Genomic DNA, 22,220 nt, shown 5'->3' on the forward strand with positions numbered 1-22,220 from the left:
GTTTCCTGGTGCATATTTAACTTGGAGTCAGCCCACTAGCTTGTCCAAGTGTATTTTTATAACAAAAGAATGACTGGTAAAATTTAAGTCAGTTTCGGTCCAATGAACATAACCTTCAGTCATGGCTAATGTTACTACATTTCACATTATTAATTGACATTTATATTGTGGTCTTTGAACAGAATTATGGCATGATCTGAAACGTCAGTTACCTGAAACTATTATAAATTGTTTTAAAAGGCTGACATAATGATTCTATAATAACTTTATCCACTTATATTTTAGTTAGTATTCCTTATTTTAGGTAAGTAAAATAAATTCATTCGTTTCATATTTCAACAAATAACTTAGTTTTTTTCAAGAAATACTCAAAAAAATAATTTATAATTATATTTTAGTATATATGTATTATTTGATATGCAACAAATTTTTTCTAACCAGTTTGGCAATTTTTTCTTGTGAAATTCTTCAGTGATTTAAATGTGTCTCTCTCCATTGTTTAATGGAATGTTTCTATTCTCTGGACTGATAATTCAAAATGAATATAAAATAGCTTGGAATGTAACTGTATTGCCAACGGTAAAGGAATGTGAAAACCTTGGTCATTGTCAGACAGAATAAACTTTATTAAGTTAAAAATGAATAGTGATCCTTTAAGGCCTATACATATCTAAGGGTTGTGAATATCCTACAGTGCTCATCTAGCCTCACTTTCCTCTTTTAATCTCTGACTCTGTTAACTCATAAGTGTTTTTCTGAAGGGAGTATCTCTCCTGTTTTCAGTTGCTACCTGCTGTGCTCTCAACTTCTTGTGATTCCAGTATTTCCTAAGACAGGAATCCCAATGTGGTTTTTAAATGGCAATATGCAATATCTTAATAAGACCAAATGTTGAGAACCTAAGTTTTAAAAAGAAAAAAATATTCTAAGCAATAGATTATTACCCAGATTCAGGCACAGATACAGTATAAACATCCTTTAATAGTCTTTGATATTAATTTATATGTGAAAAAGCATAATTTAACTATGGTAGGTAGTAGAGCTCTGGAGCCTAGTCCTAGTTGTGTTCTGAAATAAATGAAACTATGGCATAGCAAAAGGAATTTTATCAGTGACTGTGATTTTTGACAAATTTAAATTCATTTTAAATCTTCCAGATCAGCCAATCTTGCAAGTCTTGCCTAACACAGGTCTCTAAAAGCAATTTGCCCCCAAATCCTCGAATCCCTAAAGTTTATCTCAAGTCCAACTCTTTTTTTTTTTTTTTTGTAGAGACAGAGTCTCACTTTATGGCCCTCAGTAGAGTGCCGTGGCCTCACACAGCTCACAGCAACCTCCAACTCCTGGGCTTAAGCAATTCTCTTGCCTCAGCCTCCCGAGTAGTTGGGACTACAGGCACCCGCCACAATGCCCGGCTATTTTTTGGTTGCAGTTCAGCCGGGGCCGGGGCAGGGTTTGAACCCGCCACCCTCGGTATATGCGGCCGGCGCCTTACCGACTGAGCCACAGGCGCCGCCCAAGTCCAACTCTTTTGATGAAACCTTTCCATTGTCTCATGGACCTGTTAGCCTGTCACCGTGTCTGTTCTGTAAGGTGCCATCCACACAAACATGAGAAATAATAAAAGGAAATTCAGCATTTGCATATCTCTGAACGTCCAGCAAGCCAGGGGCATTTCTCACCAGCTCAGCAGTGTTTGTCCTAAATCAAGAATAATCCTTTTTACTTTTCTTTCTTTCTTTTTTTTTTTTTGGGGGGGGGTGTGCAGATTAGGGAAGATGGAAGGTGGTTATGTTTTATAACCCCATAGCTATTTGTGAGTTTATTGTACAAATTTTAAGTGCTTGGTAATTGGAAAGTTCTTTAAAGCAATGTGAATACATACAGAGATTAGCAAGTTTTAACACCTTTAAATATTCTTCATTTTTCTGTCCAGATAGATGTTTTCCCTCTTTGTAGCAGAGAACACTTCGTTACTAATGTGTATCCATTTTCATTGAATGAGAAACTGAATGTATGTCTCTGCTGATTTAGCAACAAAAATATAATATTTAATAATTTTTACCCAATCTGTATAATATTAAATATGCTTAGTACTATTTGATGCTTTTAGAATACTCTTTGAAACTTCTCTTAGTATTCCATGTACCTAGCGTGGATTTTGGAGTTTTATTTTGTATTTGTTTTTATTTTTTTTTTTTTAGGACAGTCTCAAGCTGTCGCCCTGAGTAGAATGCTATGGTGTCACAGCTCACAGCAACCTCAAACTGTTGGGCTTAAGTGATTCTCTTGCTTCAGCCTCCCAAGTAGCTGGGACTACAGGCGCCTGCCACAATGCCTGGCTATTTTTTGGTTGGAGTTGTCGTTGTTCGGCAGGCCCAGGCTGGATTCGAACCCACCAGCCCCAGTGTATGTGGCCGGTGCCCTAGCCACTACAGGTACTGAGCCAGGCGTTCTATTTTATGTTCAATTTAACACCCCATATTTCTATATAACATGCTTTTGAAGAATATTATCTCTGCTTTTCATGTCTATATCTCAGTGTCTAGCCCAATATCTAATATGCTGTATGCTGACTGAATGATTGTTTTATCATGAGTAATCTTCAAATCCCAGGTAAAACATACCAGTCACATCTTTAGTTCCCCATCATGCTGATTCCTTCAGTGTATGTGGGTGAGTGCCACGTTTCTGTTAAATTGAAATATGGGAAGTAGCAATCAGTTATTCATATAGTCTGCTTAATGACTACTTGTTTAAAATGGAGAATGGGTCGATCTTAGAAAAGTTTTTAAATACACTGGAATGCTTTTTCCATTTTACAGAATATATATCATTTTTCATTATCTTGACTGTCTTCTTAATTGATATATTTCTCTTATCCTCTTTTATTGGTAAAAAGAAAAGTGACACAAAGAAATACATGTATCTGCTTATAGCATTCTTTAAGGAAATTTAATAGGAAAATGAAAAGGTGATGGCCTTTGAAAAAATTCTTTTATGAAAAATATTTTTGGGAAAAGAAACCAGTATACTATTAATATTTGATAACACGAGGGAGCTGTCTCTGAGTGAAAGTCATTTATTGAACTATTACCCAAGTCTCGTCATGTTTTTTTCACTTCTAGGTTTTGTGAGAAAGGAAAGTGGAATGAGATAATCAAAGAGTTATACTTTTTCTATATTGCCCCCATGTTATTCCTTTGCCAGTTGATATAACTGAAAAGTGACTAGTTAAAAGCTCCCTAACTTCAGAAGTGTAATTTCAGCAAGTTCTTGTTTATCTCACTCATAAGTATTTTTTTTTTCTTTTTTTGTAGAGACAGAGTCTAACTTTATGGCCCTTGGTAGAGTGCCATGGCATCACACAGCTCACAGCAACCTCCAACTCCTGGGCTTAGGCGATTCTCTTGCCTCAGCCTCCCAAGTAGCTAGGACTACAGGTGCCCGCCACAACGCCCAGCTATTTTGGTTGCAGTTCAGCCGGGGCCGGGTTTGAACCCGCCACCCTTGGTATATGGGGCCGGCGCCTTACTCATAAGTATTTTTAAGTCAGGTATGTTGACTGCTCCCAGGCCCACTCTTTTGGAAGAAAAAGGTAAACCTGTGGAGAAGTGAGTTGCTGAGAGAAGTTGGGCACCAAGAGGGAAATCTCGACAGTTAGTGGCCCAACTAACTTTCCTTAACTTTAAGGAAAGTTAAGGATTGTGTAGTGGTTGAGATTGAAGTCGTTACATCAAGTCTTTACATGAACATTTCAAATTTTCATCTGCAAAGTGATGCAAAGTAATACATGAAGAACACAGAAGGTATTTATTGGTGTTCCCTCATCTAATTCCTTCATCAGCTTTTTTTCGGGAGCAGTTTAGCCCTCTGCTAAATGCTTGCCACAGCTTCGCAATTCCCACATAATTAAGGTCATTTTAAATATGCATGTGAGACCATGTTTTTTTCCTTCTGTTGTTTGTTTTTTTTTTTTTAGGTGACACGTAGCATTTTATTTGCGTATCATCTCCCTTACACATGAGCCTCTAGCAATAAGGAATGCAATTCATTTCTCTTAGTGAGTTACTAGTTGTATACTCTGGAATATTGTTTAGATGTTTAGGAATAGCAGTGAATAAAGCACATGAAAATGCTGCAGGGAGACAGACCAAAACAAATGTATATGTATGCATGCATATGTGTTAAATGGTAATGTGACAGAGAAAACTAGAGAAGAGAAACAGTGTGCTGGGAGGGAGAAAGAAAGGGGAGGTTGTATTGCAGTTGTAAGAATGGTAGTCAGGGAAGACCTCACCAAAAATGAGTCAAGAACTGAACATGGTGAGGGATAATAGCGGAGAGTATTCCAGGCAGAGGGAATGGCAAGTGAAAAGACTGTGGCCAGAGCATGTCTCATGCATTCCTAAATCAGCCTGGGAGGGCGGTAGGGGGGGTGGGGGGGGCTGGACTAGGAGAGACTAGGAGGCCCCGATAAGGAAGACACCAGGTGGACAAATCATGTAGGCTCTTACATCTTACAGGAGCTTGGCTAGTATTCTACATAAGATGGAAGGACACTGGAGGGTTATTTAGCCAAAGAGTGGTAGGAAATGATTTGTGTTTTATTGGAATCTCTGATTACTGTGAAGGAAAAGACTTGAGTGGGGAATTATAGGAGACTAAGGCAGGTAAGAGATACTGGTAACTTCAACCTGGGTGGTGGTAGTGTAGGTAATAAAAAGAATCACGTTGTGGTTGAAGTTAGAGCTAACAAGATTTGTTGATGGAGTATGCATTATGGAAAAGCAGTCAAAAGTTTAGGGCCTGAACAATTTAGAAGGCTGTGGTTGTCATTGACCAAAGTGTGAAACTTGAGGGTGGAGTGGTGTTTGAAGAAAAATTTAGAGCTTAGTTTTTTAGCAGGTTAAGTGTGAAATGCCTGTGAAACATGCAAATCAAGGTGTCGGAACAGCAGATACACAAATCTGTAATTTAGGAGTTAATTCTGGGCAGGGGTGTACATTCGGGCCTCAGGAGTGTGTGGGTGGTATTTGTAGCTCTTAGACCATGAGCTCATCAGTGGAATAAGTGCAGCTAGAGGAGAAAGTACCAATGTTAAGAAGCTCAGTGGAGGAATGAACAGAGGAACTCAGGAAGGAACAGTCAAGGAGAGGGAAGCCAGGGGAGTGAGAGAATCTGAAAGGAAGGGAAATGTTTCAAGGAGGTAGGAAGGAACTACTGTCAGATGCTACTAGTAAGTCAAATGAGATGGGGACTGAAATGGTCATTTCTGTTTAGCAGTGCAAAGGTGGTGGTGGTTATAAGCACAGTTTCACTAGAACCATGGGGTCGAAGCGTGATGGGAGAAAGCAAAAAGGGAGAGAGAGATGGGATACTCGTGACAATTGTGTAGCAAAATAGAGAAAGGGGGAGTACGGAACAGGTGGAGGTTTTTTCTAAGATGAAAAAAGTTTTAGCCTGTTTTTATGTTGAGAGAAAGAGGGAGGGACCTCACTCTTCAGACTGATTTTTGTTCTTGACCCTTCCTAGTCCCTTGTCACCTTTGAGCTTCCCCTGGCAGCTTGCTTCTTTGATCCCACTGGACACATTGGGGCTCACTGAGCCAAGAAAATAGAGGAAGGGACCCTTCTTCTCTAACATGGAGCACCTTGAGGAAGCTTAGGAGTCTCAACCACAGGCTTCTCGTGCCGAAGGACATGAGCCACTCAAGACTCTGGCTTTTGCATCTCCCGAAGGTGGTTTCTGTTTTCAGAAGACTTCTCTGCCTGTTCACTCACCTTCCAAGGAGAAGAGGAACCAGCATGGAATGAAACTGGGGACGGAGTTGGCAGGGAGCTGCCCAAAGCTTTGATGAAAAAACTTCAACTATGTTGACCTTCTGAGCAGAGTATTCTTAGCACAGCCATAGGGGCAGCAGACCTGTTCTGCTTATCCCTAAGTGGAGTCTGCAGGTTCTGGCTTCTGTCAGTGGCTGGAACCTTTGGACTTTTAATAACACAGTGTGTATCTGCAAAGTGTTGATGCCATGTGCGATCTCATGCAGATATTCGCTTAGTCCTAAGAATGAGGCCCAAAGCTAAAGGTATGATACCAAAGCTATAGGAAAAGAGGAAGAGCCACACCAGACAACCTCAGCCAACTCTGCATTCCCACCCTATCCAGCAACATAACTGCTGGGTGCCACAAAAGCCAAGAAACAAAAGATTCCTAAGTTCATGGTGCTCAGGGTTTTCTAGACAGCAGACTGTTACACAAAGTCTATTACTGTGATGGGAGTTGGAAGTGAGCACAAGGTGCTAGGAGTGAACAAAGGGCAGCAGTAACCCTGCCTGGGGTGTCCAGGGAAAGCCTAGAGGAGACGGGTATAGGTCCTCTGAGGGCAGAAGCCCTGTTGTGTGGATGTGTGCACACTTGTTAATGCACGCTCATGTAGATAATAGATACCTTCTGCAGACCCTGTACAAATTATATTTTCACATGGCAGGTATGTAATAAAGGTTTTTGAGTGGATATAAGAAAAGGGGGGTGGAGTGGCCAATGTAGGGAGAAGGCGAGTGTCCTTGGAAAACATCCTCTTCTACACCATCTACTCAGAGTGCTTCCAAAGCTCTCTGCACTACTTCGGACATCTGTCTTCCTGATGGGAGTAGAAGCTTGTGGGAGAAATGTAGTTGGGAAACATAGCATCCATCATGTAACGCAGTATTGTCATGCACCTAATTTTTGAATTCTCCTAGGTAGGCAGGAGGGGATAGGGACCTAGCATAAGGGAAATGTTTGGCCTGTGCTAGGAACTCACAAGAGAGCAAGGCGTAGGTCCAACTGGAAGGTAGAAGTAGGAAGCTGTCTGGCTTCAGTTCCTCTATGAAACACGTGACTGGCTGAAAATGAGGATCATAGGGGCGAGGGAGTTCGCGTATCTATTTGACCCCTTTGTGTCCAGCAGAGTAGCCGCCATTAAGCGTATAAATGAAATGGTTGTCTGTGTGACTGAGCCTTATAATGAACAAGCAATTAAAATTACCACCTGTGCAGGAATGCTCTTCATCATCAACTCTGGTTAGCAGCTGTTAGTGGTTTGGATCTTAAATGCCTTAATATTTCCTTTCCTTCAAGTGATTTTCCTTAAGTCATTGAAGAATCTATCTTGACATCAAATTAGACCAGAAGACTTAAGCTTTATTTGCTGAAAATTAATACTTTTTAAAATGCTGAAAGCAAAGATGTTCCTGCTGTGTTTCCAGGAAAAGAGATGTCCAAGGTGAGTACGCAGAGCTTTGGAAACACCTCAGTGGGTGATGAGACAGCCGACTTCTCAGAGGTGGCTACAAGAAATGATTCTAGAAAACAGAATTCTTTATCCCAGTTCTCTTATCGATGCAGTAATCAGAGAAAGATACAGTGACACCGAATTCTGTCACCCTATCTTCTATCCTGGTCCTATGGCAAGACTTTTGAGTTCTAGGCTTTCTCCCTTTTTGTTTTCTCTCACTCAGGAAATAAGGAATTTGAAAATCAGGTTGCATTTCCAGAAAATCGTGGGGTAGTCACAGCTTCTGACCAAGGCTCAGAGCTATTGTGCTTACTCAAGGTTTTAAAGTAAGAAGTGGAACATTATCTTCTCTTGTTTTCTCTTAAAACAGCTGAGACAGAGGCTTCAATTTTACTGGGCTCAAGTACTTAATTTTACTTAGCGAGTCAAGAGTTAACAAATGCTTAGAAGTTAAAATTTCTTTTTTCTGATTGGGTCTGTGGAACAGAACCTTTGCTGTGGTGACTACACATTGAAGCCCAACTATACTTTTCCTCCGAAAAAGCAACAGGGTATTTAACTTTTGTGTCACTTAATCATAACAGTATTTAGAATATTTCACACAAAGACATATTTCTTTCAGAAACAATTATCTTTCCTTCTTTCAGAAGGAAATCGTGTCTTGATTCTGTTCTTTCCAGTCCTACTGTCTCTGTTCAGGCTCTGGGTTATCTCTTACCTCCAGAAACCTCTTCAAGTTACCCTCTTGTACATGCAAAAGACTCCAGTCCTTCCATTAGTGTGAGCACCACATCACATTAGTCTTCCCTGGGGAAGTTTATCAGGACACTCCCTGCTCGTAAGACTTCAGTGTTGCCGTTTTTTACTGAATGAAGTCCAAACTCCGTAGAAGCCTAGCTTTCTGTCCTTGTATCCGTGTGCTCCCATGATGAAACACAATCTATTTCAATAGCAGCCACACTCATTTTGTAGTGAAATACCAGAGTCACTCTTGTCAAAGGCAGGAGTTCTATCAATCATTTAAAAATACAGAGATATAGCACTAGTGACTCATTGAGAACACTTCCTTAAACCACTGACTGTTCTTCAAGGCTTTCTGCTTGTAGAACTACAACTCCTTGATGCTGTGACATTTTTATAATTTATTTTACTACTAGCAGTTGAAAGTATTGATGCATGTAACCTTCTTGCTAGCCATGTTAAGTTTTGATCAAGCCTCAGAAAATGTATTACTTAAGATACTTGGCTAGGCACACCCGTATTTTAAATGTGAATTGATACACTTGGTGCTTCAAGACAGATGGTGCATTGCTTCTGTGCCTAAGAGCAGTTGGCAGTGCTGAAATTGAGCCTTCTGTTCCGTCCAAAATAATTCAACGATGAGTGGGCAATTTTGTACTTTTTTCCCCTTGTATCTGGGAAGGTTTTGGCTCACATATTAACTATATGCAAGCACCTTCATAAAATTTTAAGGCATAGGCAAGTACATAGGTCACAGATAAATACTGTGCATCATTTTGGAATATGGTGTTACTTGTTTTTATTTTCATTGTAATGTTTCTAGAAAGATAAGTAGTTGACCCTTGAGCGACAGGTTTGAACTACACGGCTCCATTTACACAGGGACAACTTGCAGTACATGTGTCAAAGTTTTTTGGAGATTTGTGACAACTTGAAAAAAAACTCTCAAACTATAACCTAGAAAATAGTGAGAAAAATAAGGAAAAGGTATGTAGTGAGGGCATAAAATATATGTAGATGTTAGTCTATTTTTATGTTAATGGTTGGTGGTTGTGTTCTGGTCAACTGTAGGCTACTACTGGTAATTAAGTTATTGGAAAGTCAAAAGTTAGATGTAGATTTTCAGCTGTGTGGGGGTCAGTGTCTCCAAACTTTGCATTGTTAAAGGGTCAGCTGTATTTGGCCACATTTAAACATGGGCTCAAAACTTCCCAGGTTTATAGTTAACTGTTAGGCTAATGTTAGGTAAGGTCAAAAAGGAGGCTTTTCAAATGTACTGAAGTAAGTTTAAAGGAGTGAAGGCTTTTAAATCTCATGTTGCTCACCTTTCTGTTTCATTTTATTCTCCCCAGTTAATACCTCTTCTCAGGCACGTTGCTAAAACAGCATTTCCTTATTTAGAGCCTGGCTGGAAGATTACAATGAATAGTATCTCAAAAGACTTTACTCAGAGAAGAGCATTTTCTGTTTTGTTAACTAGAATTAGAAATTGTTTTGTATTCCTTTTGACTTGTAGCTTGTTAGATCTTCTTAGTCATTAGCTAGAAATGTATTTTTCCTCTTCATGGATTTTCAAAGTGGGATTTATGTAACTGTGGTCATCATTTGGGGAATACTGGGTGTTAAACTAAATATCACAGGATGCTGAATGCCCTCAAGAAGATCAGAACCTTCCAGTGGGGACTTTGAAGAGACACAGCAAAAGCACCCCCATTATGCACTCTGAGTTGTAGGTTATTGTGTTGGTGGAGGAAGAGGATGGCTGATGTAGGACAGGGTACTGATACGTGGAAAAAACATCCAGCTCGTTTAAGGTTTGGGAAAGGTTTACTCCTGAGCTTGGTTCAAATATTGTATTGCCTGCTCTCGTAATGCTGGAAGGATAAAGAGATCAATAAAGTTTCCTTAGATTCTATAAGGCAGACTTGTCTATATTTTAACATTTCCAGGGAAACCAAGATCACAAAGGGTGATGGAGTCTAGTGGTGGGGAAATTGGTATTGATTCTATAATTTTACTGTAACTTCTTTTTCTGAGTTTAAATATATTGTACACAGATACTTGGACCACATCTCTAGATTCCTTTCAGATGACATGCCTGTGGACAGATCTCTTAATAGCCATCTCTCCTAGAATCTACGAGTATGTCCAGAAGGTTCATTTCCTGTCTGCAACATAGCAGCATATCCTGGGAGAATGGAACTAGAAGACTGAGGGGAACCCAAACACACACACACAACTAGTCCCATCTCTGAAAACTACTATAATCTCATCTGTACAATAGGGATGGTAACTAGTTCCAAAGTTAGGGTCCTGCCTGGGAATCTTTAAAATCACCATGTCTATATCAGTTATACAGCACATCATCCAATAAAATATATATTGCACAAGTGAAAACTAAGGGTGCAGCCTAATGTATTTTGACACTATCTATCTGGAAAGAAAAAAAAATAATAATTTTAAAATTATTTAAGAGTAATTACGGGTCACTGATTTGCAACAATACTTTCTTGTGAGTAAAACACTCCAAAAACAATTGATATTTCAATTCTGACTAAAGAGTTTTTAAGGTATTGAATTCAGAGCCAAAATAGTTTAATTTAACCAGAAACCTGTAATACAATAGCTAAGATTTCAGATTTATTTTAATTGCTAATCTTGCTCTGTAACTAGGAAATTTTTTTTCTTCTCTGGGCCTGAATTTTCTCACTTGAACTAAAAATGATGAACAACACTGCAGAAAAGTAATCGAAGAAAGTACACTTCCTGGTAAAAAATACTGGGCAGTGTAAAGTACCCAGAAAGACCTTTTTTAAGCAGTAAAGTGTAATACAATTTTAAATTGTATGGATAACTATACAAATATTTTAGTGCAGCGTGAAGCTTCACTATTAAAACATTGTTTTTGCTTGTGCTAATAGGTTATGTTGCATCTTTTTTTGTTTTTGTTTGTTTGTTTTTGTCCCTGGGCTCTGAAGATTGAAGTTTATTAATTGCTGTGAAGGGCATAAGTGAGTATATTTCTTTTTCAAAATTTAACATTAATAATGGATGCACATTTATTTAAGAATGTTTAGTTATAATTAAGCATTGTGGCTGTCTTAAAATTTTTCTAGGACTTTATACTTGAGGGCTGGTGATTTCTAAACGATTCTTCTGATTCCCAGACATAATTTACAGAGTGAAGGAGTTAACAAATTTAGAAGCATTCTGGGTGTGGTGGGAGCAAACTCATGCACATTCTTCTCAGGAGAAAAAACACACATTTTCTAGTCCTTAAGGATTTCTTTTAGTTTGATGTTTTTTCCAGAGTAAGAAGTTTTCACTTTTCTTTTCTTTCTTTTTTCCTTTTTTCTTCCTTCCTTCCTTCTTCCCTCCCTCCCTCCCTTCCCTTCCTTCCTTTCTTTTTTTTTTTTTTTTTTCCAGAAGAGGTGTGGTGGAAAGGTCTTCCAGAACCAGAGGCTAAGCACACAACAGTATAAAACAAGTCTTTATTACAGCTTCCAGAATTCCTTCTTCATCCTTTTCTGTTCATTGGAATAATGAAGCTATTAAACAGTGGTGGAAAGAAGTTCCATCCAGTGGTTGAAGCTTGATAGAAAACAAGGAAGTAGGCTGTTTTAGAAGAAATAAACCATCTGTACTCCAAGTCCTTACCAAGTACGCTGAAGGGGGAGGACAGTTTTAAATTTAATTTGTACTGTAGCAGATATGATTGTTACAATCTTCCAATGAATATTTGTTAATCTTACCTAATTTAAATAATCATGTTAAATAAATTATGCAGTCAATTATGAAATTGACTTCCGGGGTGGGGGGGGGGGCACTTAGCATTTCTTTCTTTTTTTTTTCTTTTTTTTGAGACAGAGCCTCAAGCTGTTGCCTTGGGTAGAGTGCTGTAGCATCACACTCACAGCAACCTCAGACTCCTGGGCTTAAGCAATTTCCTTGCCTCCAACTCCCAAGTAGTGAGGACTATAGGCACCCGCCACAGTGCCCAGTTACTTTTCGGTTGTAGTTGTTGTTGATGTTTGGCAGGCCCAGGCTGGATTCGAACCTGCCAGCTCTGGTGCACATGGATGGTGCCTTAGCCTTAGTGTTGCCTGAGCCAACACTTAGCATTTCTTTCTTGTAACTTGTGTAAGGACAGAAAGGAAATACAGAAGGGACCCTTTTCCTGATGGTGGTAGGCATTGGCAAAGTTCAGAGCAATAGAAACATTTTGTTTTATATTTTTATTCCAAAGTAAATGCAGTATATTAAGTGAACAGGTTTAGATAAATGCCTCATGACATGCCAGAAAGCTTACACATACATTTGCTTAAAGGAGCTTTCCTTCTGGAATTAATAAAATTCTAACCACAAAGAGGTATAAAAATTAATTCAAGGAATGTAGTGGAAGACTGGCTTTTCCCTCCCCTACATTCCTCCCGCCTCTCTTTTCCCTTTCCTCCCTCCCACCCTTGCCTATATTCACTGTAAGAAAGAAAAGAGGAGGTGAACACATGGTTACCTACTTGTTATTTTAAATTTTGAATTAGTGGGAGGTTTTGGGGGGATTTCTCAAATTACGGCACTGACTAGCCCGTCACCACTCCTACCTCAACCTTCTTATAAGTTTTGTCTTGTGAATTGACCAGCATTTCAAATGGAACAAATAAAACAAATATATGGGAAGTATACCCTTCTTTACTTAATCTTTTTATATCTTGGTGCTTTGCATAAAAACCAAAGGTACTTTGGTACTCTGCCCTCATCCAAACTATAGTGGGATCCTTGGGTATACAGTATCCTGTAGCACACCATAAATATCCACTAGATGTCACTCTGTCACTAAATGAAAGTGGTTTAGCATACCTGTTCTTAGAACACACTGGGTAGATGAACTCATTGGTAATTTTTAGCCAGAATGATACAGAGATATTTTAGTAGTAGAAGTTAGTAATAAGTCATATTTTTCCTAAAAAAATTCCTGAAAACTCCAGTACCTCCAGTATCTAGGATTTTAAAATGCTTGCATATAAACTCATTTTTGTCATAATACCCACGAAGAGATAGAATGCAAATATGATCCTCATTTTACAGTAAAGTCACCTGAATTTCATGGAGACAAAGTGATTGGCTGAAGATAATCATGTAGCTGACATATTGTGGAACCAGATGGGTATTCTGTAAACACAGAACCTACTCAATCTAAATCGTACTGCTTCACCTTTGGCGTCCATAGTCTATTTAGATGAAGAGCCCCTTTGGAGAAGTCTGTCATCTGTATTAACTGCCTTCCTTATAAAACAAACTTACCAAGAGTGAAATAATAATTAAGAACAATGAGATGATTAGTTAAGTACATTTGGGGATGTTTATACCAGAAAATGTAAAAACAAAGATGTATACAGGAAAAAGTATTGACATTGTTTATAGAAAGGATACTTGGTAGTAATTTTCAACTATTTTATACAGATTTTCCACCAATGAATACACCAATTAATAATTTTAAGATTCCACACTGATTGCATAAAGAGAGTGTTGAACAACCAAGAAGATAACACTCTTTTAGACATGGTAAACTCAGGCTAGTGAAAGCCTCATCTTAGTTCATTTACTCAGGTGAAGAAGAAAAAAAGGAAGTTATAATTTGGTCTGGAAGGTTGAAACTTAGATATTTGAGGATTATGGGGCATATTGCATATTGTAGGTTTTACACTCTAGTTTCCTTAAAGACAAGTCTACATATAACCGAGTATATTAGGATTTAAATAGTCATTTACCCTGTCAGGTTTGTCCAACCTTTTGGCTTCTCTGCCCCACATTGGAAGAATAAGAGTTGTTTTGGGCCACAGATTAAATACACAAACACTAGCAAAAGCTAATGAGCAAAACAAAAAGGTCTATGCATAATTTTTTGTGCTATCCACCACTACACAGAAGCAAAAGAGTCCACATATTTTGCTTGCTGCCTGAAAGCTGCAGGTTATACACACCTGCACCTAAATTGTATGGATGCACAGGTGACAACTTTGTAAAGGTTATGTTTGTGGATAAAGGTGAAAAGAGCACACAGAAAAGAGGTCAGCGTGGTGGGATTGTGGGGAAATCTAATTTCCCCACTATGTGGCAATACTGTTTTTATAAAATAAAAGATGGTTTCTCCTTTATTCTCTCTATTGTAAAAACTTGCCACTGTCTCAACTTTATACTTAAACTTCACTTTAGTGAAGTTTATACATATCAGTGAGTGTATTATAAATAGTTGTAATACCAGAAGATGGGCCTCATTCTTGACTTATTTACCAGTGTTTCAGTTAAATCATAAAAATCAAGGCAGAAGTACAGTGTCAGATTTTCAAACTGATGTAAATTGTAAGTAAAGGTAAACGATTGGCTAAATCTCAGCAGGCTGTTTGCTGTAGTGTTTAGTGCATTGTTGGTATTTAGTAAAAATGGATGAAGAAATGTTTAATAAATATAGCTATCCTCTATTTTTGTTTTCATTTTAAGTGATGTAATTTTAAAAGGGTTACCAGAAAAGTCCAAAAGACTACCGAAATTAACAGCTATTGATTTTGCATGCTTGGACTGATGTTTAGATTCAGAACATATATATAGCAAATCAAGTGTGGATCAAATTGAGGTATAGAATGACAACACTTCATATACATAAAAGGAGACTTGTATTATATGTCTCGTTCAAGTAATGACAGTGTAGCCACCATTGAATTATGTATGAAAATGTTCATGGGCAATAATAATGCACAGTAGTGATCAGTGATTATCAGGGAATTTGGATACATGTATTAAATATTAAAAACCATGTATGTTCTCTTGTCACCATCTCCATCCTATAATTATGTTATTTAGAAACCTAGATTTCCAGACTTGGGCATGGAAGAGGTGGGAATGTGAGATTCTAGGACTTTTCAGGGTACTATAAAGTGCTGGCACATCTAGGACCTTCAAAATCACAACTCCTCTCCCCCTGGTGTGTATATTCAATTTGAGTTCATTCTTAGACTCCTGAAATCACTGAAATGATACTATCTAGAACACTTAGGATACTGGGATCATAATGGACTGCAGTTATTAGATAGTTGAATACAGGGCGGCGCCTGTGGCTCAGTGAGTAGGGCGCCGGCCCCATATGCTGAGGGTGGCGGGTTCAAACCCAGCCCCGGCCAAACTGCAACAAAAAAAAAAAAAAAAAAAAAAATAGCTGGGCGTTGTGGTGGGCACCTGTAGTCCCAGCTACTCGGGAGGCTGAGGCAAGAGAATCGCTTAAGCCCAAGAGCTGGAGGTTGCTGTGAGCCGTGTGACGCCACGGCACTCTACCTGAGGGCGGTACAGTGAGACTCTGTCTCTACAAAAAAAAAAAAAAAAAAGATAGTTGAATACAATTTAAGTGATAGGTAAACAGAGGTGAATTCTTTGTTCAGTCAATGCTCATTAAGTATAAGGGAAAAGAATCCAGGTGCAAGACCAAGCCCAGACCAGTCTACCACATGTCTGATTTGTAAGATGCCAAAAAGTCCAGCTTCCACAAATCTTTATTTACCAATCTGACGTTGTGTCTAGAATCTCACCTTCAGAGAGCCTTCTGTGGCTTAAAATATAGTCATCTACATATTCAACAAGGGATTCAAGCAATCAATTCAATAGGAAAAAACTAAATACATTGATTTAAAACTGGGCAAATTATCAGAGTAGACATTTCTCAAAAGATGACTTACAGATGGCCAACAAGTATGTGAAGAAATGCTCATTATCACTAATCAGGCAAATGCAAATCAAAACTACACTGAGATACCTTCTCATGCCAGTTGGAGTGGCTGTTACCAAAACGAGAATGGATGCTGGCGAGGATGCATGAAAGGGGAACAAACACGCCATGTACACATGTCCACTGTTGGTGGGAATGTAAATTAGGATGGACATTATGGAAAACAATGTGGAAGTTTCTCAAAGGCTGAAAAACTGAACTACTGTAGGATCCAGCAATGTCATTGCTGGGTACACATCCAAAGGAATGGAAATCAGTATGTGGATGAGGTATCTAATAACCAAGATATTCAGTTAACCTAAGTGTCCATCAACAGATGAGTAGATAAATAAAATGTGGCATAAACACACAGTGGGATACTACTCAGCCACAAGATAAACACCCTATGTTCTCACTCATAATGTGGAAGCTAAAAATGTTGATATAAAGTAGGCAGTTTGGTTATGTTTACTAGAGGCAGGAGAGGGTAGGGAGCGATAGAGGATGCTTAATATACAAAACTACAGGTACATGATAGGAGTAAATAAATTGTGGTGCTCTATAGCACTGTAGGGTGAATAATGTCAACATAACTTATTGCATATTTTCAAATACCCAGGAAAGAGGATTTTGAAGGTTCTCAACAAAATGAAATGATAAATGCTTGCGGTGATGGATATGCTAATCATTCTGCTCAAATCATTGCACATTATACATACATCTTTCAAAATAGCATGCTGAACCCCATATAGTACAGATAGGACCTTCAAAATCATCCCATCTCCTAGGTATATATTCAGTTTCATTGCTGACTATTATATCAATTAAAAACATCAATTATTATATCAATTTTAAAAAGGTATGAGATAAAAAATGAAACTTTTTTAGAGAAGTGAAAAAATAGTCAGCTCCAGAAATTGGCTCTTTTTAATGCTGACATCACAGGAATTAGTAACACATTGAATTGGGTTTTTTTGTTGTTGTTTTTGGAGAGACAAAGTCTCACTTCATCGCCCACAGTAGAGTGCCGTGGCCTCACACAGCTCACAGCAACCTCCAACTCTTGGGCTTACGCGATTCTCTTGCCTCAGCCTCCCCAGTAGCTGGGACTACAGGCGCCCGCCACAACACTTGACCGTTTTGTTGTTGTTGTCCTTGTTTACCAGGCCCGTGCTGAGTTCGAACCCGCCAGCCCTGGTGTCCGAACCCCTGAGCTACAAGCGCCAAGCCAACACATTGAGCTTTATCAGACTACACAGTCTACTTAGCTTATTGTTCATAAAAATTGCTGCTTCTCCTATATCTGTCTGAAACGAGTTGTGGATAAATGAGGATTCCAGTAGGGGAGAGTGAAGAGCAGGTAGGAGTGCCTTATTGACTGCTTGAGAGGACAGGCCATTCAGGCACTAACTTCAACTAGAAGTTCTAGCACTTGAATGAGAGTAAAGAATCACCCGAATAGCTTGCTAAAATAGAGATTCCTGGTCCTTATCTTAGAGATTCTGATTTTCAGCATGTGTGGACCACAAGTTTGCCTTTCTAACTGCTGGTTGTAGGCAAGCCTTGGAATAGCAATGCTTTGGACAATACATCTCCAAGCCATATATGCAACTCTACGGAGCACCTGCCACCCAGCATGTGCTTGAGTTGTGCTTGTTTCATGACATGCTGCAAAAGTGAGCCAATATCTTTTTTTTTTTTTTTTTTTTTTAGCCAGGGCTGGGTTTGAACCTGCCACCTCTGGCATATGGGACCGGCGCCCTACTCCTTGAGCCACAGGCACCGCCCAGAAGTGAGCCAATATCTTAATGTTTTTTTCCCTAAGTTCAAATCAGATAGGTATTGTGCCCATATCATAATAAGGTTTGAGGGAGGCACATCTCACACCTGCACATGAACACCCAGTCATGCTTTAGGAACCACAAAATAGTGTTCTCATTTTGCAAAAGATATTATCGAGGAAATCACCCCCCTTTCTCTCTCAGGATGTCTCCCTTGTCTTTGTAAGCTTGGCCACACATAGGAAGACAGAGCATTTGTATTGCTTGCTTGTATGCTAAGTTATCAGGAAGATAACAAATTCAGTAGGCACTGGACCTCAGAATCATTTAGATCATAGTTTCCTGGCTGTGGTGAGTTTTCTTGTTTGAAATTCACAACTTACTTAAGGACATACAGCCAGCGTTAGCAATGATACTGTTTTAGTTATTGCAGACATTTTGTTGGCAAAATCCTTTCAAAACTTTCATAGAAATATTTTAAGAACTTGGAAATATATTGAAAAAACATCCTAGGCAACTTGGGAAAACTTCTTACAAGTTCTAATCTCTTTAGAGCAATGCTTTTTCCATTCTAAAGTTAAAGGATAAAGATGGGGCTAAATACAAATTTTAAGTTCAAATAAGTTAGAGTGAATGAAAATTTCAATTAATTATTGCAACAGTTTAAAATATAAAACTGTTACTCAGACTTTTGTTTTAATTAATGGCCGCCTCTTTTATTTTAATTCCCTCTTCTTCAGTGTCTTTGACTGTATTATTATTATGAGAAAATGTGGTTACAGTTTTGACCACCACATAGAAGGCAGTGTTTGAGAATAATTCTTTCGGTTTGACAATTATCAAAATTTTGTCTCAAAGATTAAACATGTTAAATATTATGTTTAAAAATATTTTTTAAAACATGAAAATATGGAATTTTTTTCATTTTTAAAGTCATTTTTACTCCTTTCATTAATATATTAGCTATTATATTTGAGTTTTACCATTCTGTAATTTATAAACTATTTCTCAGCAGGCATGAATTTAATAACGTGAGCTTTTCTCCTTGGAGATTTGTGAGCAATCTAATAAATACACAGTATTCTATGCCACCACTGGGTGTTACAATTGGAAATAGCTAAGCGACCTTGGTTTTACAACAACATAGAAATTTGTACTACCTAAAAGCTACAATAATAGGATTCACAAAACATTGCTTGTTAGAGGCTGGTCTACTTAGCAATGCTATATGCATTCTGAACAGATGTATCCAAAGTACATTTCTTTTCCTTCCATACTATAGGAACCTCCAGATCATCTACTACAGTTGATGAACTTTCTGTGTTCAATTACGTTATATGGTGGGTGTCACAAAAAAATAATTTCAAGACACTTTCCTTTGTGATGTGTTATAGCCAGGCTTTTTCCCTAATGACAATCCCTTCACTCTAATTATGGCATTTCCTCATTTGTGTGACCATTTGATTATATATCTTTCCTGCCTGGACTTCTGAATCCCAGGAGCACAAGGACCAAGCTGCCTTATTCTTTATTACATCTCTGGGGCCCAGCATTTTGTCTAATTTGTAGTAGCTCAATTAATCAGTTATTCACTATTAAAGATTTCTCATACTCATATGTAACAAGTATTATTTCCTTAGAGAATGTGTATTAATACCTATTTCATGACTCAGTCTCCCACATTTCTTCCTCTGTTTCAAATAAAGGAAAAATGATTGCTCAGAAACCTCCAAATTGCTATATTTTGTCCGTTAAAATGTGGCTGCTTTCAGCAGTTGGAAGGCCGAGGCAGGTGGATTGCCTGAACTCACAGTTTCGAAACCAGTCTGAGCCAGAGTGAGACCTCGTTTCTAAAAAAATAGCTGGGTGTTGTGGCGGGCATCTATAGCCCCACTTACTTGGGAGGCTGAGGCAAGTGAATCGTGTAAGCCCAGGAGTTTGAGGTTGCTGTGAGCTGTGACACTACAGCGCTCTACCAAGGGCGACAATGTGAGACTCTGTCTCAAAAAAAAAAAAAACGATGTAGCTGCTTTGCCTTTCTCTGACTCACTCCCCAGCATAGCCCTGCCAACCCACAAGCTGCAGCTGCTGCTGCCCCAGACCTCCCACCTCTGGGCCTGGGGCACCATCACTTCTCAAAGCTTCCTCGATTAAGGAGGTGGGAGCTATCAAACGCCAGCAACTTCCTCCTCCAGTGTTCTGAAACCACCGTACTTTTCTGCTTCCATTCTCTATGAACCCAGCAGCTTCTCTGCAGCTATGGACTGTTGTTTCATCCTAGACTACAAGTAGGCTCCTGGGAAACAGGGTTGTCATTTTTCTATATTTAATGTCTAACCTGATGACAGACACATTTTTATGACCTTCATACATTCTTATTGACTAAACAGTTGAGGAATATTTTTCTACTTCTGTGCCAGGAACTTGGGGCTTTCAGTTTTATTTCTTCTCCTGATAAACCCCCAGAAGCTATCATCAAAGGGGCTACCTGGATGCACTGTGTCCACTGCTTCTGAAGTTGTTTTGTGATTTGTTCCTTATGTTCTTAAGCCAACCCAGCCTAAGAATTCTTAATCCTCTCCCTCTGTGTCCTATCTTCCCATGTCTGAATTCTCTGCCCAGTTAACCAGTGTCTCCCACTTCTTAACATAATTTCCTGTAGGCGAAGGGAAGAGGATTCCTTTCCTTTTTTTTTAGAGACCAAGTCTCACTTTGTTGCCCTCGATAGAGTGCCACGGTGTCACAGCTCACAGCAACCTCCAGCTCTTGAGCTTAGGCGATTCTCTTGCCTCAGCCTCCCAAGTAGCTGGGACTACAGGTGCCCACCACAACGCCCAGCTATTTAGGGAAGAGGATTTCTAATTCGTGTCTTAAAATGTGACATCGAGGAAACAAATAGAAGCAAATGCTTTATATCAAATTTGTTTCCACATTTTGTGTTGATGCTATTTCTTTGAGGTTTTAGATATAAATTATATTGAGTTTTATGAGTTTAAAGTAAAAAAAGTTAACTGAGTCTTACATTCATACTTTTTTAGGAGATTGGTACAGTTTCAAATCTGTACAGTTTTAATAGGATGGCTGTTTTTTTAGATCTGTGTTTTTTTTTTTTTTTGAGACAGAATCTCACTTTGTTACCCTTGGTAGAGTGCTGTGGCGTCACAGCTCACAGCAACCTCAAACTCTTGGGCTCAAGCCATTCTATTGCTTCAGCCTCCCAGGTAGCTGGGACTAGAGGTGCCTGCCACCACACTCAGCTATATTTTAGAGACAGGGTCTCACTCTTGCTCAGGCTGGTCTCATACTCCTAAGCTCAGGCAATCCACCCGCTTCGGCCTCCCAGAGTGCCAGTATTACAGGCGTGAGCCACCACACCTGGCCCTGTTTTAGGTCTTAAGAACACTTTTTCCCTCCCCTGTTTTCACCTAATTATCTCATTCCTTTCTTATTATATACTTTTTACTATATAATCCACTTAATTAAATTTTTCATTTAATTTATGTTCTGTGACAAGGAAGAATGATTTGATAGTTACCTCCAAGCTTTTAGCAAGATTTTTTTTTTCTAGTTTATGAGAAGCAGACAAAATACAATGAGATGAAACTTTTGATAGTAAGACTTGGTATGTATGAGTGTGACAGTTGGCAGCATGGGCCCTCCACCCCCTGCTACCGGTTTAACCTTGGGCAAACTGCTGAACTCTCTGTGGTTTACATTTTTCATCTGTAAATGCAAACAGCAAAAGTACTTATTTCATAGGATTGCTGAAAGGATTGAATGAGATTGTAAGAAAAATAACAAAATCTCTAACAGCTTATTAAGGTCTTTATTGTCAAAAAAGGAATACTATTTTTAAGACAATCTAAGTCTAGTTCTTAATGTCATGATAACTGAAACTGTTATACCTCATCGCAGCTGTATTTTTTCTTTGGCATAAGCATTTCCAAGCACAGATCAAGTTAAAAAAAAAAAAAAGAAACTGCAAAAAATGGAGAATTAAAGCAGTCAGGTAATCTGTCATGAAAAAGCAGAAGCAGCATGCCTCTGTTGAATCCTAGGACACGTTCTTACTTGTGAACCTGCTTAATATTTGGCAAATGTTTGAAGAAATCTGTTAATCATGGTCAAATCCTAAATATGTTTAGCCCTTTTGAGGACAGATTTCCTGGACCATATAGGTCATATAAGGAACCTGTCCCTGGGTCTCAAGTACACTGCTTTTATTTTCCTTCTAGTTCTAAGTTTACCACTACTAGTTTTATAACTTCGCTCTCAATAGTTGACATTGAGCCTTTAGAACTTAGTTCTAGGAATTGGCAGCAGCAAGAATAAGGTAACAACACTCTTCCTGTATTTTGCTCATTACTTTACGTTTTGCATAAGTGTACTCTTTAATATGGAGGTTCATCATTTACAACGGATATTTCGTAAGTGAATATTAATTCCTTAATATGTAGTTTTTTGTGGTTTAGTTTTGAGAAATAATTTGAATAATCCAAGGTTAAAAAGGTAGGGTAGCTACACTTTTTTCTTTCTTTTTTTTTTTTTTTTTTGAGACAGAGTCTCACTTGGTCACCCTTGGTAGAATGTCGTGGCATTTTAGCTTACAGCAATCTCAAACTCTTGGGTTCAAGCGATTCACTTGATTCATCCTCCTAGGTAGCTG

At 38.6% G+C, this 22,220-nt stretch overlaps 1 non-coding gene across 1 annotated transcript; it reads right to left on the reverse strand.

Annotated features, from left to right (window-relative positions):
- Window positions 1-17,602: 17,602 nt before the first annotated feature.
- On the reverse strand, window positions 17,603-17,704 carry LOC128591094 (small nucleolar RNA U13). Its single transcript, XR_008381523.1, has one exon. It is a non-coding gene; the product is annotated as a small nucleolar RNA U13 (small nucleolar RNA).
- Window positions 17,705-22,220: the final 4,516 nt, after the last annotated feature.

Source organism: Nycticebus coucang, chromosome 7, assembly GCF_027406575.1.
Source record: "Nycticebus coucang isolate mNycCou1 chromosome 7, mNycCou1.pri, whole genome shotgun sequence".
Taxonomy (NCBI): Eukaryota; Metazoa; Chordata; class Mammalia; order Primates; family Lorisidae; genus Nycticebus; species Nycticebus coucang.